Here is a 16,060-nt window from a genome sequence, read left to right as displayed (position 1 = left end):
AATTGCGGAGCACCTCGCAATTAACGAAAATCTCCCGTTATCAAATTTCTTTTATTGCTTTTTATTGTTTTTATTTTAAACGAAATTTCGGACGTTGGTATGACACAATGACATATATGGATAAAATTAGAACCGAATAAGAGGAGCGTATAAATATCAACGAAAAGAATAAATAAATGTATAAATAAAATGGGGACGGCGGACATCTAGGACGACAACAATTTCATAAAAGTCATACTCATAAAATTACAAATAAAATAGGACAGGTCAGAACGTAGATAAAACTTATCATCAGCGTTATTGAGGATATTCTTCAGATCCCTAATTCCGTGCCCGGCCAATTCGAATTCCCTCGTCCGTCATTCTTGGTGGGCTTTCCTCGATCGGGAATCCGAATGCGTTTACTGTTTCGTCGGTTGTCTTTCTTCTTTCGTGATGATTCTTTATTGCGAGCGCACTCTGCTGACGATCCCCTCATCCGTCGTCTCCCGCTTCCCGCTCGATCGATTCTCAACCGTCCTCTCTCCTCCACTTCTCGATCGATTCTCTTTCGTCCTCTCTCTTCCACTTCTCGATCGATTCTCCTTCGTCGTATCACCGCTTAGGTGAAAGCCCCCCACCCTACGGACCTACCTATCACTGAGTTCCGTAGTCTCTCTGGCGGCTAAATTCAACTGTTACAAACCGAAATTTATTGAAACGAAGAAGCTCCTAAATTTTTCCTCAGAAAGAGCTTTGTGCTGTTAAATTAGACGAATTGAAGCAAAATAGTGCGATTCTAATGGGAATTTGCTGCACGTGTATAAGGGTAGTTCACCACCTGAGTGACGTTATTTCGGAAAACGCGAAAACACGTATCCCCTACTTTTTTGTGCTGTTTAAAATGCAATTACTTTCATTGAAATCCGAACAATAGTTTTTTAGTTATGAAATTTTTTTTAACCTCAACCCCTATAGTTTTAGACTATTTAACCCCGTCGTAACCAGCCTAAATGAATTTTTCATTATTCGTCACAGGAATCATTCTCGAATTGGTTTCATTCAAATATCTTAACTGGAAGTATGCGAAACTATGAAATAACCACTGAGGATACCCAACTTTGGGGGCTGATTTTACCCCTTTAAACCGTTTTTTGGCCGATAAAAAAAATACGTATCACTTAGATTTCGATGAAGAATAAGATATCCTTAAATGGTCTATAGTCTCAGCGAATCAACATGTACTTAGCCAACAGTAGCTTTCACCCATACCTAAGACAATCCACAAACAGTGGCACAGGTTTTGGGGCTGAAAATTTCGATTTCAAGTTTTTGTTTATATCTTGTTAAACACATTAAAATGAATAAACTGCGAAAATTTCAGAGTTTTTGCTACATACGTAATAGAGAAACACCCATTCTTGCGTTTTTCTAATTTTTTTCGTTTTTTAAAGTTTTTAGCCGACTGAATAATAAAACAAATACATCGGCAATACTATTTTTTTCCAAAACTTTCTGAACATTCCATACAGATTTATTTCCAAAATTTAAAATTCGTATTCTCACTATGAATCATGAGTCAAGTGAAAAATAACAGAATTCCGAAATAATTTTTTTTGATTCTTTTCTCTAAAGCTGAGACAATGTAACATAAAACCACGCGTAAAAAAATGCCAATACTGTGGGTTTGGCAACAAAAAAAAAAAAAAAGTCATGTAGTTAGTTTATTGAATGTGCACGCTCACACTATTTTACATTTTGTTTTTTCAGTCGTTAAACCCAGAGTGACTTGTAATAGTGTATATGTATGTACACTCATTCTAGGCATGCAATTTACAACTACATGTACTAAAAATAAAAGAGTGAATTTGAAAAGTTGAAATAAACAACGACAATTTCGAAACACTTGAACAACACTCGCGCTACACACTACACAAGACACTCAACGCAGCAGAGTTTAATAAAAACGTACGCCGCGAGCCGCGAACTGATTGCCGCTGGAACTTCTGAGTTGCAGTGCTGACATGGTCGTGAAGCTAAACATGACAACAGTCGAACCAATTGGCTTCTCATGACAAGTAAAAAATATATTTGGTTCGGGATGAAAAAATAAAAAATTTATTGACGTGAAATGAGACGATCGTAATAAAATATGATTAGCTATAACATTTCATATTTGACCAAGCATCACAGGTGAGGTGTGGTAGCAGTCGCGAAAATTTTCGGGTGGGTAAACAGGGTGATTTTAAATCGCCCCAGACTAATATCTCTAGACCTAACAATAAGCAAAATATGAAAAAACACCTTAAAAGAAACCTTTTTCGATGTCGAGGGAGAAATAATACGGTGCAGGTATATTTTTTGTAAACAAGCGCGCTGAGCTGTGCTGAAGGTCGACTTGTTTTTTTATAATCGGAATGGTATTGTTTTTCTTGCAGAATCTGAAAGAACATCAGATTCTGTATTAAAAATATCTGGACATATATGTATAGTATAAAAATAATTACGAGATAAGAGCTGAGCGGTTTGTATCATAACAGGGAGGTCAAATTGATATAAAATACTCAAAGTATAAAAATGTATCACTAAATTGAAAATAAGAATCACACGTATTGTAATGATTCAAATATAACCGCGCAATGAACACGATAGGAGCGGATGATGTTAGACCCAGGGAGTGGAGTATCTGGTCACAAATTTAAAATTGAAGAAGAAGGGGTTGCTTGGTCTACGTCTCTCCAGGCGGAAGGAGGTGCGGAGGTCCCCCTCTCTGAAATTAAGTCATAACACATCGAAAATCGACGAACTAATAATAATGAAGTAAATTTAAACCACGAGGAAGAACATTTCAAATTAATTATTTAAAGAGAGACGATGTAAAACGAAGAAATAACAAAAGTGAAATCCAAGAATAAAGTGCCTCGACGACAGACAGTTATTTACAATTATTTATAATTTTAACAATATCCACCAGTTTTAACAATATACACTATATTAAACAATATAATAATGGAATGAATGAATTGTGGAATGGATGAATGAATGAATTTTAAACCTAATGACGGCTCGTGTTTTAATATATTTATAAATAAATATATCACTCTGCTATTCGTACCTTATGAAATATACTTAATATTGATTACGCATAATTTTCAATTTTCAAAACAGTCTTATAGTATGTTTGTACATACGTATAGCATTGGCAACATTTCATGCAGATTTCAAAATTGATATCGTATAATTTACGTTAATTTCCGAATGACTCATAATGTAAGGAAGACTTAACAGGTGAATTCTGTACTGAAAGCTTAGAGCATATACAGTACTGGAAATGATCCTTTGCGAAAATTTCAGAGTCCCAATAGTGTTCAGATTGGCACAAAATTTATCTGACCAATCAGGACTAGATGGAGTGCCGTGAGTGGTGCCCTCGTAGAGATGTAAGAATCATAACGATACGAAGATATTGGCAGCGAAGAATAGTTAGGCCCTTCTGTAAGTGGAAACGTCCGCTGAATAGAGAAGGAAGAAAGATCTGACCGCCATTCCTGTCTCTCTTGAACGACAATAGCGCGACAGGGACAGACACGGCTGTGGGACTTGTCATCTTTTTCTGTCTCCTGGACGCTTTGAGCGATGCCACATCACCTTTATCTTAATATATCTATGGTAAGAATTAGCCGAAAGTGTAATATCGAACTGGAAGAAGAGAGAAGAACTAGTGTGTCAATGTTACCCTTGTTTAATAACGCATGTTAAACAAAGGCAACTGGGACTCGTTGAGTTTCCCTCTCTCGTTGGCCGACAAACTCCATTTCTTATGTCTTGCGTGCCCCAAACCAGCTCTTACTTTCTTTATCTATCACCCATTATTCAAATCAATTTCTACTTTTCTTGAAAAATCAGAAGCAATGTATGAAACGAGTATTATTAACGAGCTTGGCGTTATTTTAATGTTGAAGACGATTTTATTCGTCCCACTCGTATTAAAATATGTTGTTGAGTCGGAGAGGTCAGGTTATGCCGCTCGCGACGTGATATTTGCGTTTTGCTAGCTGTCAGCTGGGTCAGGTTATACGTTCCTTCTGCTAGCTGTCAGCCGAGACAGGCTGGATGGACTGGGATTTACCGTCGATTGTTCGAGTCAATCATCGTTTTTCAAAAAGTGGAAATTATGAAATAAAAAGAAGTAAGAATTACATGCTTGTCGGGATTTCGATCCCAATGACAATTTTATTTATCCTAGTGACATTCAAATCTGCCGCATTGTCAGCTCGGTCAGGTTATGTGTAGTCTGTGCTAGCTGTCAGTCGAAGGGGGCTGGATGGACTACGATTTTTTGTCGATTGTTCAAATATATTATCGTTTTTGAAAAAGTGGAGATTATTGAACAAAAAGAAGTAGAAATTACAAGCTTGTCGGGATTTCGATCCCAACGACAATTTTATTCATCCTAGTTACATTAAAATCTGCCACATTGTCAGCTCAGTCAGGTTATGTGCACTCTGTGCTAGCTGTCAGTCGAAGGGGGCTGGATGAACTACGATTCCTTGTCGATCATTCGAACCAATTTCAGAAAAGTTTAAATTCACAAATGAAACGAGTCAAAATATAAGCTAGTCGGAATTTATATCCCAAAAATCGGTCGCTCCTGTGAACATTTGTATTTCAGGTTGTCAGTGTGGCGAGGTTATGCCGTCTTGAGACCTGCGAGTAATTATTCGAATTATTTCTTTTCCCGTTTTTATGGAATGAACAAGAGCAACGCAAGGTAAATGACTTCTTTTCATATCAATTACGATTCTCGTTTAGTTCCGGTCTTTGCCAAGTTTTAAAAAACTACAGGCAATCGGTATGAGCTACAGAACTCGCTACAGCAACAATCATCGCTCGAAAATTTTTAGTCACGGGTGTAGTTCACAGAGTAGCCACGTGATTTGTTTGTGGCAGCACGAGCAATACCCGCCAGTAACGGAAGATATCACCAGCGCCGCCACTCTGTGTCTGTGATGGACGATGTAAAAGCATGATTCCGGCGTGTAACGTTGGTAAAAATGTCGCCAAAATTAGACGTCGGTGTTTTTCATGATAGCAAACCAGATGAGCTGCCACTTTTTCATTTCACCATCAAATCCTACGGGACTGGGCTCATAATGTGTGTTACATCAGCGTCGAGTGGCATCATACCAGATGGTTCGATCCATCTGGTGCAACTGTGATATTTCCTCAATTTATGTGAGTGGTAACCGATCTGTAATTTTTTTTCGAATTTTCGCAAAAATGAAAAATCGCTCCACTTTTTGCCAAAATAAGCTATCAGTGGCCCAAGTCTCGTTGTGAACGCTTCAGCGGTGTAGGAGTTTTGGCTCTTTGCGTTTTCGAGGTTTACAGCGCTTCTTTAATAGCCCCTTAAGTTGATTCCCGCGGTACTGTCTTACCGGGCGCGTCAGCGATGTCCCTCCAACTGGCGGTACGTCTGAGTCATCACGAGCGTCCGTCGGTGTGTCGGCGTCACTATCGTGTTGCCCCGTTGGTTTTAGTACGTCGCGTTGGTGTGCTAGCGATCATATAAACGATGTTTGGCCCCGGTTGGGCGGTCGAACCCGGTACAATACGAACATGCCTGAATTTTTTGAAGTCAATTTGCTCGAAATTGTCCGACAAGCTAGCCTTATACATCACACGTGTTGCACTCTTACTCAAGGCCTGTACATGTGATAAAAATAAATAGAATCGGTGATGTTGTCACGTGCGGAGCGGTCTCGCACGCGACGACTCAACCCTCTAGGTATCTGTAGAGGTTTATATTTATTTTTAACCTGGGTCAGGAGGTGATCGTCCTCTACAGGGCGATCCCGGGAATAGGGTTGGAGGATTCCAATATTAAATTCAGGAATGTTTTCTATGGAACCAAAATGTTTAATGAAATCAAACTGAAGGAAAAGCAAGAGAAAATTCGAGACAAGGAAGCTTACAAAATGTTCTTAATCTAGTTGTTCCCACTCATTCAACTACTCACTTTTCGGTGGTAACAGTCCGAATGGCTCACGCTCTCACACGATTATACTCAATAGCAACACTCACATACGCTTATCGCTACACTTCTCTAAGGAGTTCGTGGCTTGAAGTTCTGCACTTAATCTAGCTTCACAAGACTCAGATCGCGACGCGAGAAGCCTTTCCGGCCGCGTATAGAATTAGAGTATTACACTCTAATCGTCGGTGTCGGAAAAAGGACTTATAAACTTTACACGCGGTAGCTTTGAAGGAGCCGGGTTCCGTTGATGTGGTTTTTAAGGCGGTTTCTAACGGGACTGACTTTACTCGCTCGTCCGACACCCCTTGGAGCGTCGGGCGGCGAGCGAGGTTTTCGCTGAGTTCACAATTCGAGGTTTTCGCTAAATTCACAATTTTAGAACAAAGGCTCGCCTCGCGACGGTCATCCTCGAAGCACGTGATCTCGCGATCGCCTCATCCCGGTGTTGATTACATACGGGATCTGGCGGCCGCGGAGACGCTGACGTTGCTGACCGTGAACTACGCCGTTGCGCTTTGGTTATGCCACGAACTGTTTTGTAGAAAATATTTTATATGGATTCACTAATATATTTAAGCTATGTTTCCTCGTCTCTAAAGCGATATAAATAATTGACACGATTATGATTATTCGGTGTAAATATGCGGCGCTCGTGACAATGTAAGATTCACAGACCCCAAACAAGGGCATAAGTTGTTACAAATAATCATAACAGTCCAGTGATCAAATCTAAGCTCCTTTTATTCTGTGTAATGATCGTTGACGATTACGGATAAAGTAAAAAAGTTTGCTCGAACTTAGATCCATGTAACCCGAATCATTGACATCGGGATATGTTCAGATCTTTACATTCATTTCGATACTGATATAATTCAATCCCATAACTGACAAAACTGTGAATACGATTGCAAAGACTTTACTATGGTAGATATTTATTTAGAAATCTTTCGATTCCCTCATCTCATTATTCCTTTGAAGTCATAGTTCTGTTCATTCACATAGTACATCAAAAGAATTTGTTTCAGATGTTGGCGAAAAACAGAGCCGAAGAATACTGCCATGAACTAATAGAGTGTTTATTGGCTAATTATCATCCTGATGATGGACCAACGGACGTGAAATATGCTGTTCTTGCAGATGCAGAGATATCTGAAAATTCTAGTATTGAAATATATCGGTAAACGTTTACAAGATTATTAATAACTATGTTCTATCAGAAAATTTTTGAATCGACAAAATACGTACGGAGAACGTAAAATTTACCAAGTATAACGGAGTAGATTTTTAATCAAAACTTGATTTTATTCGTGCTCTCACACTGAAGTATCTTACTAGCAATTGTACCTGAATAAAGAGGGATCTGACAAACTGTCAATTGATCATTGGAATTGTCTGGCAGTAGAGGGGTGGCGGGTGGAAAGGGGCCTGCTATTCTACTCGCCCTCTCAACCTCCTTTTCTTGCCTTTCCCTGGCCGGTGGGAGGTCCATTGCTTAGAGCAGTCATTATCTTGACATTTCGGACACTGTAATCTGCTCCTCTCTTTATAAGATGGTAATCTGGTGATCGCTGGGTGCTGAAATGCTAAATGTCTCTTCATCAGCTCACAAAATTTCATGCTGAAAATAGAACTTGAAATACCCGTAGGGAAAAGTTACATTGGTTACCATTGACTTTTCAGTAAAACTCTCATGGTAACATCACCCAAACCAATGGTACACAATGTTAAAGTGACACCTAAATAACACTTTTACCTTTCACCGAACGGCATTATATGGCAAAATTCAATTTCAAAATGGCAAAGTATAATGACATAAACTGCACGATTTAATTACCATTATGATAAAAGTATATAAACTCCACGTGTTAGATTGTACTGAATAAGAATTTTCGTCTGTTTAAGCACTATATGTAAGAATGTATGTAGATGATGAATGTTTACATTTTGGATTCTTGCTTCCGATGGGAAGCGACGCAAGACGGGCAAAACCGTCTAATAAATGATATGCGGATGTGCATATCATTAATTACGAGAAGTTCATTGTTGAAAGATATAAATTCGAAAAATTGGTGATTTCGAAAAGTTAACGACGGAGCCAGGAATCGAACCTGGCGTCTGGAGATGCTTAGCCGGAGCCTTGCTCCACTAGACCACCCAGCCGCCCTGACTTTGTTGTCGTTCATTTACCGTTGAGACTTGAACGAGCGAACATCGCGCGCAGTTTCAGTGAACATAAAAGTGAAGAAAAAATCAGGGTAGAGTGCGAATTTAGTTAGCTAAGTGCAATTATCTGTAGCTTAGGCCCACCGTCGTGGGTCACCATCATTTTTAACATTAATAAAGGAGACTGGGAATTGAAAAGAGACCAGCCAAGCGGCGGGTGGTGCGGGGGACCAGCTCCCCGGCATCCTAACCTCAACTCGAGAATGCAGAAACGACCAAGGGAGGTGCTTGTCTCAGATAATTTCTCCCAAGCGGAATTGAGGAAAAAAGCAAGAGAAATCGACAGGCTTACAGGTACGACTCACATCGAAAGACTGGTTAACGCAAGACCAAAAATCGCTCCTAACCTCACAAAGGCAAGATCACGATCGATATTTATCGAAAGAAAGACAGACGCCGAGCCCGCCCGTGATGAGGCAGCAGCGACATCTGGGTTCATAATCCCAAAGAAAGCTACCAGACCAAGAAGAGTGAAAGATAATGCAGGATTTAGGTGCACTAACCAGTACGACGCTCTCTCAGATTCCATGAGTGTCACAGGCACTGAACGAGATCCATCCAGGCAGGTACCGAACACACATAATCTTAACGCACACACTTCCAACACCAGAACAGAAAGAGACAACGACACCCCGAAATTGAAACAAAAACCGCCAGCCATACAGGTATATACGTAGATCAGCCCGAGAGTAACTATCCAAATGTTAACAGTGTTACGCCCCGACGTACCGCCTTGGAGTACCTTTTTCAAAATTCTATTTCATTTCATTTCTTCAATTTCTTCAATGCACAGATATTATTTCATCAAAATCTCATATTCTAATAACAGACAGTTCTACCCGTCCTAGAAGAAGTCACGTACATTCCTCGGCATCCGTTAACATTGTGTCTTATTTGCTCATACCGAGAACTGCGCTATAGAATTGCTGAGCTAGTAACAGCGGAGCTCAGCCTAATAATACCTCTCTATTAAAGGCAAAATTATCATTAATAATTAGCATAAACTATTCATCCATTGTAAACTAAATTAAAATAGATTACTTATTAAGATGTATGGATGAATGTGTGAACATTGTATGTAAATATCTCTTGGTCATATTTTTAATATGTCACCGACGAGATTGACAACCGAAGGAAGACTCGAGTCGCACTCGAGGTAACGTTGTCCACGTGGGAGCGGAGACCGGAAGGTTGCGCTCCAACGAAAAGAGCTGACCCAGAAACACCTCGGATAGGTCTCGCACTTCGTTGCCTAATTACCATTACAACTTAGTTGCAATTGTAGGCTCTTGGACCCTCAGGCCCAAGCAGCCACGTCTTTCGTCTGTCAAGTCGCGAAGCGCGAGAACGTCAACCCGTATTAGCCCTTCTTGAGTACTAGTAGCGTTCGGAATATCTTAGTTGTGACCGGCCTAAAATCTCTTGCTAATCCGTCAACTTGAGAATTCATATTATCTTGTGATTGGAAAAGACTCACTATCTCCTACCTTCCAAATTCTTTCGTGTTCTTTATTATTTCTTATATCTTCGAGAATAGACGTTTTCATGATATTCCGTTTTCCTCAAATGAAACCAAGCTCGGCCCGACTTCAATCCGGATCTGGTAATATTGAGCATTTACTTTAATAATCAAGAACTTCATTGCTTTCGTAAAACAATTAGTTAAATAATAATAATACAAACCATCTTATATCAAAACCGCGAGTGAAACATTCGGAAATTTATGGTGAACAGTATCTTTTTGATAATCAACCTATCGAAATCAATCAAAACTGAGGGACCGGATTCATCGTTACCAATATCATCCATCAACCCTTCCGATCTCGAGGTGAGGCTCTGCCCCAGAATGCTACGGACACCGACCTACACGACTGACGGCTCTCAATCTCGCCGAACTTCGCATCTAAAGATAAGTTAATTCGAGTAGTCTTCTTCAACATCATTCCAAATTTTGCATAACATCTTATTAAACAAAAACAAATGGCAAGCTTCACTATCCATTGTCGAACATTCATTATTGTTTTCTAAGAATATCAATATAAATTTTCTCATAGAGGTAGAATTGGCGCCTAGCTGCAGATACTAACCTTGGGTATTTAGAGAGACACTCTCCTGTCTTCAGCTCGGCCCCAAAACCATATTTTTGCAGGTTCAAATCAGAGCTAAGTAACGCATATAATTCTACGGATCAACTGATCCGTAGCGTAGGATTGGATTATTAACATTCAATCTAAAAAAAGAGATATCGTATAATAATAACCGATCAGAAGTAGAAATAATAGTCGTTCAGGATAGATGTTTTGGAGGAGCATTATGTTTAGTTATACAGGGTGGGGCATTTAGAGTGTGACGGAGCAATAGCACTCAAACTGTCGATGATACTGAAAAAAGTTTCATGTAAAAGTTATATTGTTTGAAACGGCCGACATACTGGACCATCCTATTATTTTTTCGGTGGAGGCGCTGAAGCTACGTCAAGGTCAACTCCACTTTTTGAAATAGAACCATGTATTTTTTTTCCACGATATTATTATTAAGACGAATTCAGCGACGTACAACACAAGAACATTGTAGGCACGCGAAGTATGAAAAAAGTCGAAAAATCGGAACATATCGGAATAATCACTTTCAAAGGATTTACTAACCTTGGGTTGCGGTACCTACAGAAGATGCTCGAAGTGATGACCCTCGACTTGTAAACATTTGTCAATTCGCTGAAGAAAAGACCGTCGAACTGTAGCCAACATTTGTGGTGTAATTTCGGCACATGCTTGGCGTATTCTTTCGTTTATGTCGTCAGGCGTAGTATGTGCTGAATTATTAAAATTGAAAATTCGCTTGAAAATCTATCTCAAAAGTATTCACGAGACTCCTACCTTGAAACTAATTATTTCGATTCAATTTGATTTTTCGACTATTTTTATACTTCGTGTGTCTACAATGACCTTGTGTTGTAGGTCGCTGAATTTGTCTTAAAGTCAGTACAGTATCCGTCAAACTTCTTGGACAAACGACCTTGAATGTGCAAAAACGAAAAATAGGTCTCTTTGGTGGTGTGGTGCGGGACGCGGAGGCGGGGCGCGCTCTGATTGGTTGGTCAGTTGACGCTTGCCTCCAGCGCATCGTTAACGTCCCGCTGGTCTCTTGTGTACACTCGCGTTCAGTGATTATATTAGCTAACGCAATCATGAAAAATTGTGTTTTTCATTGACATATTATTTTTGCACGTAAGTGTACAATGCGCAAACTTTCCCCCACCACCTCGCGCGATGGCCAAGAAGTTTGACGGGTACTGTAATAATATTGTGGAAAAAAATACATGGTTCTATTTAAAAAAGTGGAGTTGACCTTGACGTAGCTTCAGCACCTCCACCGAAAAAATAATAGGAGGATTCAGTATGTCGGTTTTTTCAAACAATATAACTTTCATATGAAACTTTCTTCAGTATCATCAACAGTTTGAGTGCTATTGCTCTGTCACACTTTAAATGCCCCACCCTGTATGTTATTCATATATCATTAAAATAACCCTACGTTTTGAAAGAAGCGTAAACGATCGAATTCAACTAGTTCTACAGCTTCTCTGTATTTGAATATGAATTCGTCCGTCGACGTTGTATATCTTTAAATCCAGATATGATTATTAGGTTTTTCTTTTATATCATTCATTCATTTCATAAATAATCATTTGAAGAATATACGTTATCTTCTACCGATCAAAATCATATTCAACCATTTATTTTGAACGATAACCTATCCCATTTCATTAATAAATTAGCCTTAACCATTCAAACAACTCTCACAGACCTGTATAGGACTAGGCAACAACGTGCCCACATTACCGGCTTATCGAGAGGTAAGTCTTTCTTAGTTTTAATTTTCATTCATTATCGTTACGTAGGAGAATCTTCGATTATTCATTAATCATTAACCACCACCGCTCAGCACACGCCCAACCCCACGTAACAAAGGCATCCAAAATCACAGAGGCAGATTTCTGGATAAAACAAGCCGACGGTGATTACATTAGAGTAATGCTCCAGAAAATAGACACGTTCCATACAATCAAAAAAATACTGGAAACCAACAAAATTGAGTACTTTACGTTTACCCCCCAGAGTGAGAAAAAAAATTCGCTTGTGCTTAAGAGTATAAATGCTGAATATACCGAAGAGGAAATCAAAAAGTGCATTGCCAAGAAAAATCTTTCCGACCTCAAAGTCGAAGAAGTAATCAGACTCAACTACGGTGCACAAAACGAAAATAAATTCCATCATATAATTCAACTCTTTCCAGACAGCAAAACGGCCACACCAACCAGAACTGAATTCCTACTTTACCAACCGTTGAGATGGGAGAGAATCCGGAAGAAATCAATCATCCAATGCCAAAGAGCCAGCGTATCGGCCATGCGAGCAAGAATTGCCAACTTCAGTTTCGTTGCGTTAAATGCGGAAAAAATCACGGCCCTAAGAAGGAAGGAGGAGTCTGTGAAATAACAGAGACCTGCGACAGGGAAAAAATTGAATGCGCAAACTGCGGCAACACCAGACACCCCGCTTCGTATATGGAATGCCCGTACTTAGTCACGGCACAAGATCGTAAAAGGCAGGCTCAAGGGTTCAGAAAATCCTTGAGAGCTGAAAAAATAAACAAAATCGAGCAGTACGCACACCCTAACATCCCTTTCGCAGTCATTGGAGGTAACTATAACAGCAATTTCCCAGTTCTCCCCAGAAGCGAAGAAATGCGCAATCAACATCAATCACAAGAAACCCATTATCCTCCACAATATAAGGAGCGTGAAAACGATTTTTACGGACACGAGGACCACATCTACAACAACAATAACATTTCATACAACAACAATAATAAAATCCCATTCAACAACAACAACAAAATAACTTACGACAATAATAATTTCCCGAACTTAGAGAGACTGCTGGATCAGTTTAAAAACAGCATGTTAGAGATCTTGGAATCACAATTGACCGATATTAGAAAGAAATTAACTGATCATTCCCGAAATATCGAATTTTTAATGAATCAGTTTGATTACTAAATAATTGGGAACGCAAACACACAGCAAATTGATAATCAGAGGAATAACAACATCCTTGACCACAAAATCAAAATTTGCGCAATAAACGTAAATTCTCTGGGAGCGAATAAAAAAAGATACGACCTCTAAGAATTCATTAATAACAACCAAATCGATATAGCTCTGATTTCAGAAACAAAACTAAATTACAGACATAAACTAAGTTTCCAAAACTACGTATTGATTAGAACAGACCGACCAAACGCCAGAAACGGAGGAGGAACGGCAATAATGATCAAAAAAAAAATCAGCTTCACACAAATCCTACAATCAAACTCGATGAACAACAAAGTTATAGAATACACACTGTTAAAAAACGATATGAGTTCAAATAATACTCTACTCTTATTCAGCATCTATGCAGTCTGCAATAATAAAAGAACCTTTATCGAAGAGCTCAACAAAATCTACCGAGACCATAATCTGGGAAACGACAATGTTTATTTTAATCTCGCCGGTGATCTAAATGCCAGGCACACGTGCTGGGGCGACTCCAAGATCAACGAAAGAGGCCCCTTACTTAAAAGCTGGGACGAAGAACACGGTGTCACCAATAGGAGTACATTATACCCCGGGAAAAACGAATTAGATCTGACCAGATATAATTATATCTGATCAGATCTGATTATATCTGGTCAGATCCATTTATATCTGGTCTGATATGACATTTTAGACATGATCGGATCTAATAATATCTAATATGAGTTTTCAGCCCAGATATAGTTATATCTGATCAGATCTGACCAGATATTATTAGATCCGATCACGTCTAAAATGTCATATCAGACCAGATATAAATGGATCTGACCAGATATAATCAGATCTAATCAGATATAACTATATCTGGGCTGGAAACTCAACCAGATATGATCAGATATAGTTATATCTCATGTAAATAATTATCAACTATATCTGGTCAGATCTGATTATATCTGGCCAGATCTCATCAGATAGAGACAATTTAAAGATCTGGCCAGATCTAATTCGTTTTTCCCGAGACATCGCAGGTAAACCTACTTTCCCGAGGTCAGGATCGTTTCCTGACTATTGCCTCGCTGATTCACGCATAGAATTTAAAAACCACGCTAACAAAAAACTCAATACACTCCTATACGATAGTGATCATAACGCCATCTGCTTCTCTCTCGACTCTCGCGATATTTTTTTGGGCTTCGCATCTCCCCTACATCCGAAACCGAGACTCAAATACAAAAATACGAACTGGAGAAATTTCTCGCAATCATTACAAGATAACTATACTGATCGTCTCCCTGAAAACCGAAACTTAACAATTACGGAAATCGATGAGCATATAACTAAAATTGAAGATCACATCACAGCAGCCATCAACTCAATGGTACCAAAAACCAAACCCGACGATACAGCAGGATGTCTAAAATACGTCAACAATAGAATTAAAAGACTACAAACATACAAATCATCACTAATCTCCTTTCTATTCAGAAACAATCTCAGAAATGCCCAGGTTAAACAGAACATCAAAACCCTTATCAAAACAATTAACAAACAACCAAAGTCACAGTTCAGAAAAACAGAAACGGAATACTGGAAGGCGAAAGCAAGGGGCATTGATTACCGAGACTCAACTGAATTTTTTCCAAGAATAATTAGGAACTTCTGATATAAGGAACCACCAAAAATCGACCCACTCGCCATCGATACTAACAATAACGCTCTTTTAACACATGAGATACTAATCGACGCTCCTCTCATCGAAAACAATAACAAATACATCTTCACAAATCCATCAACGAAGCTCAACATCATTGGAAAATACATCGAATCAATTAACTCCCTGAGATACTCTAACGAGGGAACTGAAATGAAACACACTGCTGACACAGCTGCATTAGAAATAAAAATAATAGTTCAACATATGAGGTAACACAACATCACACACACCAACTTCAATAATGATAACCTAGCTCATCTCCCCATACGTGAGGGAGACGGGACAAAATTCCTTCATAGTCAGGCTGAAATTGCTCTGATTCTCCAAAAGGCGATAAACAAAACCTCCAGTGCCCAAGACAACATACCGATGATCGTGCTCAAACATCTCCCCCCTTCGTTAATAAAAGATTATACAATTATATTCAAAAATTGCTTTAACCACTCGTATTATGCGGACAGATGGAAAAAAGCCAAAGTAATTCCGATAAAAAAAAAGACAAAAACGGAGCAGATCCAGCGAGCTGCAGGCCTATAAGTCTCACGGTCAACATTAGTAAAATTTTTGAAAAACTCAACAAACTTCAACTCACGTCTCACACAGATGCAAACCGGATAATCCCTAATAATCAGTATGGATTCAGCGCGAAACATTCAACAGTCCACGCAATCCACAATTTCTCATCTGACATCAATAAACACCTCCTGAACGGTGAACGCAACCTTAACCAACTTGGAAAAGGCCTTCGACTCGGTGTGACTTAACGGATCAATATACAAATTACATCACCTCAACTTTCCGCATAACCTGGTCCTTCTCATCTGCGCCATGATACACAACAAAACGTTCATCACCTGGGATGGCTACGGTCAATCAACAATTTCATTCCGAATTCAAGAAGGATTGCAACAATGATCGGTGACTTCCCCGGTTCTTTTCAATATATTCAACAGCGAAATCCTAAATCGCTTCAACCTTAACACAGGTAATGACACACACTCCGGAGCGTACGCAGACGACATAGTTA

General features: G+C 39.2%; 1 long non-coding RNA gene across 1 annotated transcript; it reads right to left on the bottom strand.

Moving 5' to 3' along the window:
* Positions 1 to 405: 405 nt before the first annotated feature.
* LOC124309625 (uncharacterized) lies at positions 406 to 15,098 on the bottom strand. Its single transcript, XR_006909270.1, has 3 exons — positions 15,088 to 15,098; positions 2,241 to 2,246; positions 406 to 711 (listed from the first exon to the last, which is right to left on the bottom strand). It is a non-coding gene; the product is annotated as an uncharacterized LOC124309625 (long non-coding RNA).
* Positions 15,099 to 16,060: the final 962 nt, after the last annotated feature.

This window comes from Neodiprion virginianus, chromosome 7 (assembly GCF_021901495.1).
Source record: "Neodiprion virginianus isolate iyNeoVirg1 chromosome 7, iyNeoVirg1.1, whole genome shotgun sequence".
Taxonomy (NCBI): domain Eukaryota; kingdom Metazoa; phylum Arthropoda; class Insecta; order Hymenoptera; family Diprionidae; genus Neodiprion; species Neodiprion virginianus.
This window is presented reverse-complemented; position numbering and strand designations above follow the sequence as displayed.